The sequence below is a fragment of the Varroa destructor genome, unplaced genomic scaffold (assembly GCF_002443255.2).
Source record: "Varroa destructor unplaced genomic scaffold, Vdes_3.0 BEIS01000002.1, whole genome shotgun sequence".
In the NCBI taxonomy this organism is placed as follows: Eukaryota; Metazoa; Arthropoda; class Arachnida; order Mesostigmata; family Varroidae; genus Varroa; species Varroa destructor.
In genome coordinates this window covers 55,029,170-55,042,008 of record NW_019211455.1, presented here as the reverse complement: position 1 = coordinate 55,042,008, position 12,839 = coordinate 55,029,170, and the positions used below count along the sequence as shown (strand labels likewise).

Sequence of the window (12,839 nt, the reverse complement as noted above, 5' to 3'; positions counted from 1 at the left end):
AAGTTAACGAAACATTTCGGCAAGGATCTAGACATTATTATTACAATTTGACATTTTACTCAATATATATATATATATAAAATTAATAAGACTTATATATATATTATACGCATTATAGATACAACTATAGCTATTGCTGTATCTATAATGCCTGCCAGTCTGGTTACGTCCGTGAGCGGCTTATCGCAAAAATCGTGGTTTAATTATGCACACCTAACCTAGTTAGCCAACTACAAGTTATCTAGAACAGTAAATGTATAGAAACTATAAACATACGATTTGTATATTATTTTTCATATATAAAAATCAATTAAATTAATGAATGACACTTTGGGCTGTTTGCCCAATTCGGTTAATTCGATTTCTGCCGTATCATTCAGTTGTACTGCCCACGGTGGGTCGCGCATTAGACACCGAATTACGTCGACCGGCTGAAAATAGGGCGTTCTACACCTGACGACAGTTGTGCGTGTGTAACGTTCGTCTGTTTCATATATTGCTTAAGCACTGAGCACAATTATAGTAGCTCCTACGAAAAGCCATTGTAGCAGAGACTCGCAGTGGAGAGATCTCCGCACGCGTCGGACGAAACAGACAGACAGAACTCAGGAGACGCAGCCATTTCCTGCTTAGGATCGGTTTTGCGCACCAAACTTTGAAACCTACAGTAGGATATTCGCTATCTTATATACCTGAAGTAGGACACATTCTAGGGACTGGAGTTATATTCGACTGCTGATTTGTTTTTAGCTAGACATTGATCTGGGTGGAACAGGTTATCGATATAACAGCCACCAGGCTGATAACGAACGATTGGGACGACTCTGTGTGGAGGCAAGCGACGATATGTCTTAACGCGGTGCGTCCCATATCTGAACCCGTTCGGGAGTACACTTGGCTCGGATCTACACGTCGATATTCCATCGCATATGTTACTGGCGGTAATGACTGCTTGAATGTTTTCTACAATGTCGACTCAATCTCTCTTTCCCCCCATATACGTACGCTTGTTTTGGATTTTCTGTTGCTATCGCCAGTTCGTTGTATCGGAACAACATAACACGACATTGCTTAGCGGCAATGCGCTGAGCCTATGGCGACACCCGTCCTATCCATATGTACACACGTCCCCGTCATGTGACTTCACCACGGCTGGTTGTGACCTGCGCGATCCGTCGTTTGTTGTCTATTCTTTGAGTTTATCGCGCGGAACTGTCGCACGGCAAAATGTACTAAACGACACCGCCAGCTGTCAAAGGGTCACAGGACGGATTCAGATGCTACACTTTTTGTCCGTTCCATTTGGCAGTACCTGACGTATTCGTATGGCATTGTAACTAGCTCCAGATCTCTGGCTCTATTCTCTTTACGGTCTACAGTCGCCTGCTGCGGTGTATGCCATCCGATTATAATATGAATTACGTTGCTGTTTGCTTACGTTCTAATCGATGTCTGTGCCGATTCTATGGATGATTCCATTTACTCGTTGATGCCGCCATGGCCTGTGGTTTTTAGATGTGATACAGCCGAAGGTGGCAGTCCAATTGGTTCTATTATTTCGGTGTTGCAATAAGTTAATCAACGTCCCACCTCTGAAGCGCGCTCCGGTGTTCCATTTTTCGTGGAATTTGCAAAAACGTTGCGATAATGACTAAGCAAAATAGATATATCCGTAGTTAAAACCCAAAGGAAAAAGTTCTAGTTCACATATTCAGCGTATTAAACAAGTAAGGAAATTAACAAAAGTTAAAACACAATTTTAAGTTATTTACTTCATTTCCTCTTTACTTCTACAGGAAATAATGTATATACAACGGCAACACAATTAAAAACGCATACACTGCATTTCAACATTTAATCTTAATCATCAATACAAAACAAGACAAGACAAACCGCACTAAGTCAGTGTTTTTTCTTGTACTGTTGTTCTGCGTTTATTTAGTCACTTATTAAACGACAGGTACAAGGGTGGTTTCCGACGTCCCTTACGTCCATGATCGTATGGGCCAATTACCTTATTTCCCCTAATGACTACAATCACCCACCTTCCATTTCGTTTGCTATTGCTCCGCCCTCTAATTACCACTTGCGGCGGGCGTAATCAGTTATTCATTTGGTTGATTTTAAGCCGCAGAACTGCTCCGCAGATCCATCCCAGCAGTGCGTGTTCGAGAGGCCGACCAGCAGGCACATGGGCCTAGAAGTCACTATCAGGATGCCCATCGCGTTACATCAGTCGGACCGATTGTCCGTTGGTTTCCGGTACTAACTGTGGCACGTGTGGGACGCCGCAAAAAGCTCAACTGAAGCACCCATGAGGACCTAGTTGTCCCCCGGGATCACTCTCGTTTTCGTAAGGGTTCCATGCTTCGGCATGGGAGGAAAAATTGGGAGAAAGACAGGCACAAGCATGCGACGGGAGCCAGAATTGCTTAAAGAGTATAAATGGAATCGTTGTCGTCAAAAGCCGATAGTAGTGTATAACAATAATAACGATGAAGCTATCGACCGTTACCAAAGCTCTAGGGGCAAAACGAAAAAAAAAATAATGATTTTAACAGTGGTACCTCCGTGAACCAGCTACAGCAGCGGCACGGGTAGAAGGTCGAAACTGCGTTCATTTTCGAGCTTTCTTGCGGGTCTATAAGTCAACTAAGTCTAATGTCAACCACTGACGCGTATCGAGTGTGGCGTGCCATGAAGAGTTGTGACCCATGAAGGTATCCTAATGAGCGAACGACCGCTGTTTAGATAAAAGTATGTGTGTATGGTATTTTATGGTGGTGCCATCCAATTTTTGAAGCAAGAATGACGAATTTGAATATGCGAGATCTAGTAGGCAGAGTCGGGTCGAGAACGTAACTGCTACGACTCAACCAAGCGGGTTAGCAAAAAACTAGTCGGGCTGAATATACGCCTTCCTAGCCCTTGATCTTAATACAAAGGCAGATGCACACTTGCAAAAGGCTGCGGTGCCTAAGGGTAGACGGTTTACGGCAACAGACAGATTGGCTTGACGGGATGATATAGCTTGATATGTCGACGAAGATTTCGGAGGCCACTGGTCAATCCATTCTATGAGATATGCAGCTCCACAAATTACTAGTCCTAGTAGATTAGATAGGTAAACGATTGCTATAGTCGAAAGCAGAAGGTAAGTCGAAACGAATATGCCAACGGTTTGCTACGCTTATTTCCTTCACAACAAAGGTACGAGGTAGATGCAACCCCTCCAATATGGTTAGATAAACCACATTTCTTATTATATTGGACAGATGGATTCTTATTCAATATATCGTGTTATTGAATCTACTGTACCGAACGACCAAAGGGGTCGAACATTTAGCCTACTGAGTGTTACAATTTGAATAGAAGGCCCACAGTCTATTTCTGTGGAAATTAATCAAGGACTGGTTTAGCGTGGCATCCCCCATACGGATGCCTATTGTGATGTTTCAGAACACTGCAGAAGCTGGTGACACAATACAGAAATGCTTTCGGTCTTCTGTTTCCTAGGATGTATCTTACCTTATTAAAGCGTTTGTCTTGTACCTAAACTCAAGGCAGGCCATATCCCTATGTGCCCCTAACGCCATGAACTAAAATCGAATCGAAGCGCGTATACTTCTCTAATGGTGGATGCGTACTTGTCAAAAGAAAACGAAGGAAATACGTTTTTCGTGCCAGTGTTCATCCTGTCAGATCTCAGTCGCTATCGCTAGATGCCCCCGACCATGACCATATGCGACTGCGCCTTGTTAGTACATCGATACTTGAATCATGCCATAGCCATTTAATGTTGAAAACGCACTTTTAAGGAGTCGCTTGGAGCTCCTTTTTTTCTACAGGTTGCTTCTACAAATTTTTCCCACAAAATCAACAGCGGTGCCTACTGATAGATATTTGTTCTACGAGAAATATCGAATTTCATCAGGTGATTGCCCATTCCTTGGTTTCGTATATGGATGTCGCTAGTCCCCAGCTCCTTTGTACCCCCCTTTCTTATCCATGGAGCGATACCTCGTCAAGACTACAGAGTAGTGGCGGATCCCTCAAAATAGGCTATTGTTCTCTAGCGATATTCAGTCACTTCCCCAGACTCACATCGTGGTGAGTCCATCGTCGTCGGAACGCCGGCCGTCATTGTTGATTGATCTATCTGTACCTCGAAAACGACGGTGAGGGCTGAATTCCATTATGGGGGATAGCTTCTACGAGGACGAGGGGCCGCAGGAGGTCTGAGACCAAATCCAACTACCGAATACCACCTTTCTTTTTCTCCCTCCGCCAATACCGGACCAGTATATAAGTGAGCTATATGGACAAACATAGGAAACGAGGTTAGCTTCAGCGAGCTTAGACCGAAATATCATTCTCGTATTAAAAAGCGATCCCACGTCTAGTTCCCAGACGGAGAATCTAATGGGTAGCAAACTCCCACCATCGGCGGGAACTCCGCACGTTAGCAGAATTTATGGCTAGGACTAAATATGTTGCTATTCAGCAAAGGATACTTGATTAGTGGGTAACAGAGAGCAAAGACTTCTGAAATAGCTATATTTGAGGCACCCATTGATTTGGATATGCTCCGACAAGAAGATTACACACGAAAGGGGTGACACGTCCACATATAGTCCGTCTCGGCGCTAGGTTCTGGCGCTTGACGTAGACACGGTCGAGGGAGATAGAGAGATTCTCAGCGGCGTGCTTCGAGAAATTAAGCAACGTTTTGAAATTTGAAATCCTTTCTTGGTCGTGTAATAGACCGCAAAACCAGTTTTTCACGTATACCGTTCCCACTATTGATTTTAACATCAACAGGGATGTCACTGACGTAATATTTACGAAGGGCAACTTATTTTAAAGACCTGAAGGGACTAGAACTATTCTTTACATCCATTAATGCAGTAGAGTCATCTCCTTACATCCTGTTGCTATCATTGTTGTTAAGTGCTTATCACTGAGTCGTTGATAGCGTCAAGAAATATGCATACTATGATAAATCCAAGTATACGTAGAGCGTACATGATGAAATGAAGCAGCTTGCCAAAAATGCGGCTCGGGAAAAGTCCCGAACTCATTTAATTCGGAAATTCAGTTTAAAATTTGGTTCCATTATGAGATATTAATGATCAGTTGTTGACAATTTGTGATTTATATTCTACGCAATACGTATACATTAAAAGTAAGATAATGAATTGTCTGTGTTTGCTAGGCACGCTTGGCACTAAAAGCACTTCTGAATCCTGCTCCTTAACGCCATCCCAGGGTGCAGCTCGAATGAAATCACTACTGTTACTCGTTCATAGCCAAAGGTCATATTCGTGTCCGATGTCACAAGCCCAAATCCAGGGGGGGAATCATCGTGCACTTTAAACCTAATTCATTTAAATCCCGTTTGAAGAAAGAAGCAGCCACACGCCTCAAAAGTAAATAGCCTGAGGCTTACTTCCACACGGTCGCTCTCCAACGCTTTTGCCTGCCTGAGGGGTTCCCAGAGTCATCGTTGAGTGTCCTGTCAGGCCTTTCCATGATGTCTCTTATATGCAGCTCGAAAGACACCTAATGTAACTTCATTCGATGTAGGACATATTAGATCATCGTCGTACGATCTTGGTTCGATCTGCGCGCGCTATTGGATGGGCAGTAGCATTTAAACCATTGTATTAGTAATTCAATGCGACTACAGCTTTGGCAGGTAAATTCGCTCCTAGTGGCTGGCATTCGGCAAGCGCTATCATATCAGCGAAAGTTACTCGCTACACAAAATCGATAAGTAGTTTCTTTATATAAAAATCCGCTATCAATTGAACCCGTGTATTATGTCTGTAAGTAGCTTTGGGACCCTATCCAACATATATTCGTGATGGTTCTGTTGATAACGTCAACAGGAGTTGCAAAAAAATGTCTCTCAAACATTTTGAAACTTACATTTGGGTAATTGTTTTTGGTTTTGACCCTAGGACTGAAACGACCCATAGCATACAGAAACCTTAAAAACACGTGGACTTAAGCCATAGGGTGCATGCGCTCAGTCTTGTAGTTACGCAACACATTATTCACAAGGTGTCTCTTTATAATAGTTGACACAAAATAGATCTAAACGTTTTGCTTGTACCAACTGCAGATAGCTTAATATAGAAACAGGAACGTCTCCACGCACTTTACCTCCATATGGAGCACTTTGCCCATCTGACCTATGCCTTTTCTACCCACATCCACTACTTGCTTTGTGTCGAGAATCTACCAATGCTATTAATCTCGCTATCCGAGTCACACGCATTTCCCCGGGGGCCAAGCTTTCTCAGCCTTATTTTTCGTGCAGAGAAGACCGATGGCGATCGGCCCTTCAAACATAAATGCTACGAGACTGCGACATGCATTCGCAAGTGTGCACGATAATGATGATTGTGACGACGACAACGATCGGCGGATCAGCTCCATCGGCCGCGGGAAAGCTGCGGCGCCAGGTAGCGACCGATAGCTGTGCCGCTTGTCTGATTCGTGTGGGAAGTGTCAACAGCAAGTGGGTGCTCAGGGGGTGGTGTAACGGGGTTAGCCGGCACCTCGCGTGCTCTATGGGTCTGCGCGTATCGTGCATCGAATTCGTTAACGGGGGAGGAGCTCGCTGAGCGAGCATATATTGAATTCGTGGGAGAGCAAGGTTCTCATCCCTATTCCTGCGATATTATAATAGATATCTGCTCATTGAAGGCGCTTGAAGGTGACGATGACAACGTCAACAAAAAGATACCATAGGATAGGATATGATGCCCTAGTCATCTATCGTGAGCCCTCTAAGGCTCCTAGATATAAATAAAGATATATACACAAAGCGGACTTGGCTCGAGCCTTCATGTAAGCCCTAAACTATAATAGGTTAGATAACATATTGTCATAAGCAAATAATATCACTCACAAATGGGACGTCGTCATGGGGTCTCCCACCGATCGAAGGGGGCAGTCTAAGACGGCGATATATATATATATATATATATATATATATATATATAGTACAGCGTATGCTGCTGCCGTTATTAGCTTAACAGGCGATAACACTCATCATTGAAGGGTGGCGGATGTTTTGCGTTTGAGCAGAGTTCCGACTGAGTGATGGCTTACTGCATGCGTCGGTGGTGTATCAGTGGAGGATTAGCGAAAATGGGTATGAGGAAAAATTCTTTTAGCCTTAAAAGAATGAATTCGGGAAACTAAAGAGTGAAGAGGATTTAAATATAATTATAATAATAAATTGTGCTGATAGGCTGCCTGTAGTTTTAGACGTGATGTGCTTCAATAGGTAATCAGAATTATTCCAATAATATAAATCACTGTTGGCAAGTAGTATAAGAGTACTTCAGATCATTTTCATTTACTCTTTTGTTTAATGCGAGGAATCACTGTGAATAAATATCGTATGACTGGATTATCGTTCTCTTGGCAACTATACCGAGATAGCTGGCTCGCCTTTTTGAAATGAAGCCGCGCCCCTGTCAGTTGTAACGGGACCATTGATTCGTCTGCTATTCACTTATTTTCTCACCGGCGCACCAGCTGACGAGCATGACTTTATCGCCGGTGCGCACTGATGCGCCTAACTCACTCCCCCTACCCCCAACTGCGACTAGGCACCGGTCCCGTTATCTCTTTGCTCTCTGCAGGAGGAGGAGGAGGAGGAGGAGGAGGAGGAGGGGGTAAATTGTGGGGCGGAGGGAAGAGGAGGGGGAAATATGGGTCGTGGAGAATTGCCAGTTACGAGGTCAAATCTATTCCCAGTCATTGGACATTTGTGTATCATCGCCCGACAATTTCATCTCGATGATACATGCAGCAATCAGCGCCATTCGTCTGCAATTATATCTTGCGGACATTCACTCTTGTTCTTGCTTGCCCTGTTCAAACGAACTTTCACATTGGCAAGTAGACTCAACTCCTTCGAAGCAGCAGACGACTCCCACGCTCGCTTCTGGGTATGTGTACGTTTCAGATTGGATAGATACATTTTTAAGCGTATTACTGGGTACCTACAAATACTAATATAGTCGTATGCATTCGCACAACTTATGGATCTCATCTTATCGCCGAAAAAAACACCACTATATCCGATTTGAAGATAATGAAATGTGATTTTGATCTTAGAGAAGATTACGTTATAAGACATCCTAAGTGGAAACTAACGAAGAGGTTGTGTAGTGCTGTTGTACACCTTCACTATTATATATATTCAATAGTAATTACTGTTGGTGAGTGGAAGGCTATTTATCAATAATGAAAAATCATGCAAAAGACGGTGTTGTTCAACGATCGGTCATGTAAATATGATGCACGTGGTACGCGTCTACGGCCGCATGTTCATCGATCTCTGTTCCTGCCAACCTGTACAGCCTTTGCCTCGCTTTAAGACCTCTCAGCTGTGCCTTTCTTCTCTATATTTCTATTTCATTTTCTCTAATACCGTCTGTTGTCCTTCATCAACATGGATTTCTTGCCTTAATTTGCGTGCAGTTGTGCATGATTGATTGCTCCAGATTCTATTAATGATGCGACGGTCACCATAGTCGTCCTATGACATACACACAGAAACGTGATGTTAAACGTCAGGGCTGCTGCGGTCCAGAACTGTTTCGTAACCTTCCATGAAAGGTGCATCTGGCTTGAGCGCAAGCGTATCTCATATATGATGAGTACTTCTGGCCTGCTCGATCTGCCTATGGCCTGATATAGTACATTCATTCTGACGATCATCTCTAGTCAAACTAGCCAGCCCAAGCTATGGTCCTACATGAATACACAAGACAGCATATACACACTATAATATATATGCTTATATGAGAACATGTAGAGTGCATAGGGTTATTCAATCAGCTAGTTAAGGTGTAGTTTACTCGTTCAGTGTATAGTTTCTACCTTCAGCAACATCCGTTTGATCCGATCCGTTCTTCTTTTTGATTTATTCGACTAATATCTCAATGTTTTCGCAGTTTCATCCTAGCCCAAGCATTGCCTCAGATCGCTGGCAAGCCATCTTGACACAAACAAAAAAGGTGTCTATGCCAGATTTCAAAATTAGGCCATCTCAACCCTCGCTAACTTTGATAGACAAACACCTCAGTGCTCAATCATTATTGGAATTCTCTAATATTATTTTCGGTTCACAAACCAGCAGCCCGTATAGTGCGCTTTTTACGCCCGCGTTGTGTATGCATATTCTCAGCATTGTAGCGTCCCTATCTGAATATTATCTGCGTGATGGTTTTCCTCTGGAACAGTCGCATGGCTGGTGTTTTCGTGTGGGTAGCGAAGCGTTGGTTCTCAGGGATATCGACCTTAGAATCGCCGACGACTGCGGCGGAAGGAAGGTTATGGTGGGAGGAGTGGGAGCTCATAGTTAGTCAATGTGTTCCATGTAGCGCTCAGGCCTTGTGTCCCGTGACTCCCGGAGCCAGTTCGGCCTTTAAATTTCAGGCCCACCATCCATGGGAACCTGACGGAGCGAGTGAAACGCAGAGAGAGGAAAAGAGAGAAAGCGTAAGTGAGGGTTACGATGTGACGGAACTACACAGGGCGCTAGAGAACAACAAAGGGGAGGCTAGAGGAACAGACAAGCTGCTGGTGGGGGACAAGCTGGTCCCCGTAGTTAGTGCCATTCCCAACCCCCTTCCAAGATACGAAGGGACACACCGATTGAGGCAGGGAGAGAAAGTGTGGGAGCAGGCAGTGCTGCCTCTATTCGGGGAGAGCACGAAAGTGGGACTAGCGGCATTCAAAGTCGGTCTGACTGGGGAACCTAGTTAGCAAGGTGGGAATGAATGAATGAATGAATAATGGGAAGAGTTTAGGGGGTTGATGGAGAGACTTATATAGGAAAAGGAATTCCTATGGTTGGCTATGGAGGACAGGGAAGTGCGGGAAAGAGAAAATTAGTCTGAGAAAATTTACCAGAGTAGCTATAGCGGGTAAATCTAACGGTATAAAAGATGAAGAAACTAGCAATCTGTAGGGTGTTGTCGACGAGTATGTTGTGGGGGAAAGACTGTCCAATCGGTTGGGGGTTCTCCGGGGGTTCTGGTCAATTGGTCGACAAGTAGCTTTCATATGCCGATAGCGAACTGTGCGAGAGACTTCATTGACGGGCGTGCGGTGAGTCAGTTGATAGTGCCTATGGCAGCAGGAGTGCGAGACGGAAAACAAAGACGAGCTCCGGCAAGAAGCGCATGAGTGAGGTTCGTGTGAACATTAGTACTAAGAGCTTGTGGGTACAGTGTATCCTGGCCTACAGATATATGGTTAATCACAAGTGAATTCCGTGTGCCTGTGTCATCGAACTTACCCTAAAAGAGATGGGAAAGAAAACGGTTTAAATTCAGGAATTTGGTCAATGGCGAGGACGTTACAAGATTGAAGACTTCGAGGATGTGTCATCGATCATGAGGGGTCATAGAAAACAACCAATGTAAAGTATAAGAAGAAACTGGCCCGGATAAACAGCAACAGAAATTAAGTTGTTATCGTGGAAGCTCGAACTAAGGGGTATTTTTTCGTATGTACTGTTTCATGTGACTTAAAAACAACATTTACCAAGAACGTAAGTTAGACAGGTTAATACTGGAACTATGTCGGACATAATAGACACGTGCCAAATAGATGTTGTACCGTATCCTCTATTAGCGTATACACTCCGCTACTCCATTACTTGTTATCTTGTCTGCATCAAACAATTCCTAGTTCTCGATAATTTACCTACACAGTTTCATCTCGAAATCCCATCAACCAAACACCTCGAGTGTACATGCATGCGCGTATCTCCTCCTACCACGTGGCCGAAGAATTTCTTGTTTCTAAAGCGATAATTTTAAATGAATCCGAAATTTCTTGCTCCGATTCGGAGACATGCGCCTCCTGTTGTCCTGTCGCTGGCCAGCTTTTCGGTTTCGCTACCATCTACCACGGGCACCTTGATGTCGCGCTGATGTAGTGTGCTGAGATAATGCAGACAGTTGTTACGTAGAGGTGACCGCCAGCCGGCCAGCTTCGATGACATTCGGCCCCGATGTCGCATCAAGCGAGCACAGGAGGCAACATTCTAATGACGGTACGATCCAAACCAATGCGATACAGGCGTTTCTGGTCAAACAGCAAAGAACGCCATTGACGCGCACAATTGTGTGGTAATATGTAAGCGATGCCGTGCGCCGATGACCGCTATCTGTCGAAGGGGACACTAGCTGGACAGGTGGTTTCTGGCCGCTACGGTAAGAATGCCCTGCCGCTTTCGGCCCTGACGCTGCTACGGTTCCCGTCCACTTCGTCATTTGGCAACGTTGATGCCGGCCAAATGACGATCTACCACTGAAATCAGGCGCTGAGAGAGAAAGAAAAACATCAGCTGTTATGAGCCCTGAGCGGTGTCCGTCAATTGACCAACACACAGTCGCCATCTGCAATGGAAACTACGTGCAACCTCGTCATCTGACTGGCGTCTGCCGTATGTTACTGTTGTTGTTACCGCCGTCGCTGCTTCTGTTACGACAACTTCTAGTTAGAACACTTATTGTCGTGGCATCAGCAAGCAAAGTGCTGCGCCGAACTCTGTCATACTGCATTGGGTTACTATGACTTTTTGTCCTATCTTTTGTTGACATATTTTTCACTGTTAGATCTAGTAATGCACACATGCACGTACAGATGCTGGAGTGTGTTTTCAAACACTCCCAGGCCTTGTTGCCTACGTCTTGCCCTGAATCGTTCCTCGCGTCTTTTAGAAGAAATTGCCTAGCTACAGGCGTAATTTCTTTGTTTACGAGATAGCCGCTTCAAGTCATGCAGACTAAAGAAGCGGCGTTCGAGCGGCAGGTGGCATCGGTTTAGTCAGAAAGATATCAAAAGGGTCGAAAAATTCTTCCTTCAGTACTTTCAGCGCTTCACACAGATCGACCATGTTTCTTCTTGGATACATTCGATGGCAATACAAGCGACAGGGACCCTTGCGCAGATGCTGATGGGGCCGGCTGACCGGCCATGTGAACAAAGATTCTTTTCTTAGGGTTCGCCTATTTAGGGCCTTGGATTCGCGCACTTGTGCTCGTACATAGGGGATATACGGTGTTATGGCGGAACAGCAGTGGAGCAGGTTTGGCTGGCAGCGTCCCGACAGTGCAGGCGGTCGTGCGCGGGAATTCCGATTATTCTCACGGACCGCCAAAAACTGTCGTGGTTTCATTCTGTTAACAGAAGGCAACAAGAAGGACACACTGCGACCGGAGACAACATCTGCACGGCAAATGTAGGCCACGCCGACCACCCCACCGCGATGGATTACCACGATGACATGCTAATGCATAAGCCCTTCTGCGTATCGCGACGATAAAGTACCGAGACTTTAATGGTGAATTCAACAACAACAACACAAATGGTGTAGGCAAACAAATTAACATAAGTGCGATATTAGTAGCAGACGAACGCCAGGATAAGAAAACAGGGGGGTAAGGCGGTACAAGTACAATTAAATACTTCATATTGCAACACGGTGATGTTTAGTGCAGACAGCTATGTAAGAGATGGTCGATAATGGTAATAAAGCATACGCTTTCGAATCTTGAACTATGCAACTTCATAAGCGATTGTTATTTTTGTTGCGGCACTTTTAGATCCCTTAATGCCGATTCAATTTCAAGAAAAACGAGAAACGTATAGCTGAACCTCGTGGCAGATGAGCTACGAGCAATTATTTGACAGAAAACCTTTTGTTTCTAGTAAAATTTAAATAGTTCCGATCGAGCCAGATATATATACAATGTATGGCATCCAGTCACTTACCCGATGTCGGTCACTCGTGCAAT

The 12,839-nt window shown here is 44.5% G+C and overlaps 1 protein-coding gene across 1 annotated transcript in view; it reads right to left on the bottom strand.

The window, feature by feature from the left end:
* The window catches only part of LOC111243648 (uncharacterized), a 56,837-nt gene extending 43,998 nt beyond the window's left edge, over nucleotides 1-12,839 (bottom strand). Inside the window, exon 1 of the mRNA XM_086979385.1 lies at nucleotides 12,817-12,839. The gene's annotated coding sequence lies outside the window, so the exon portion shown is untranslated. The remainder of the gene's footprint in view (nucleotides 1-12,816) is intronic.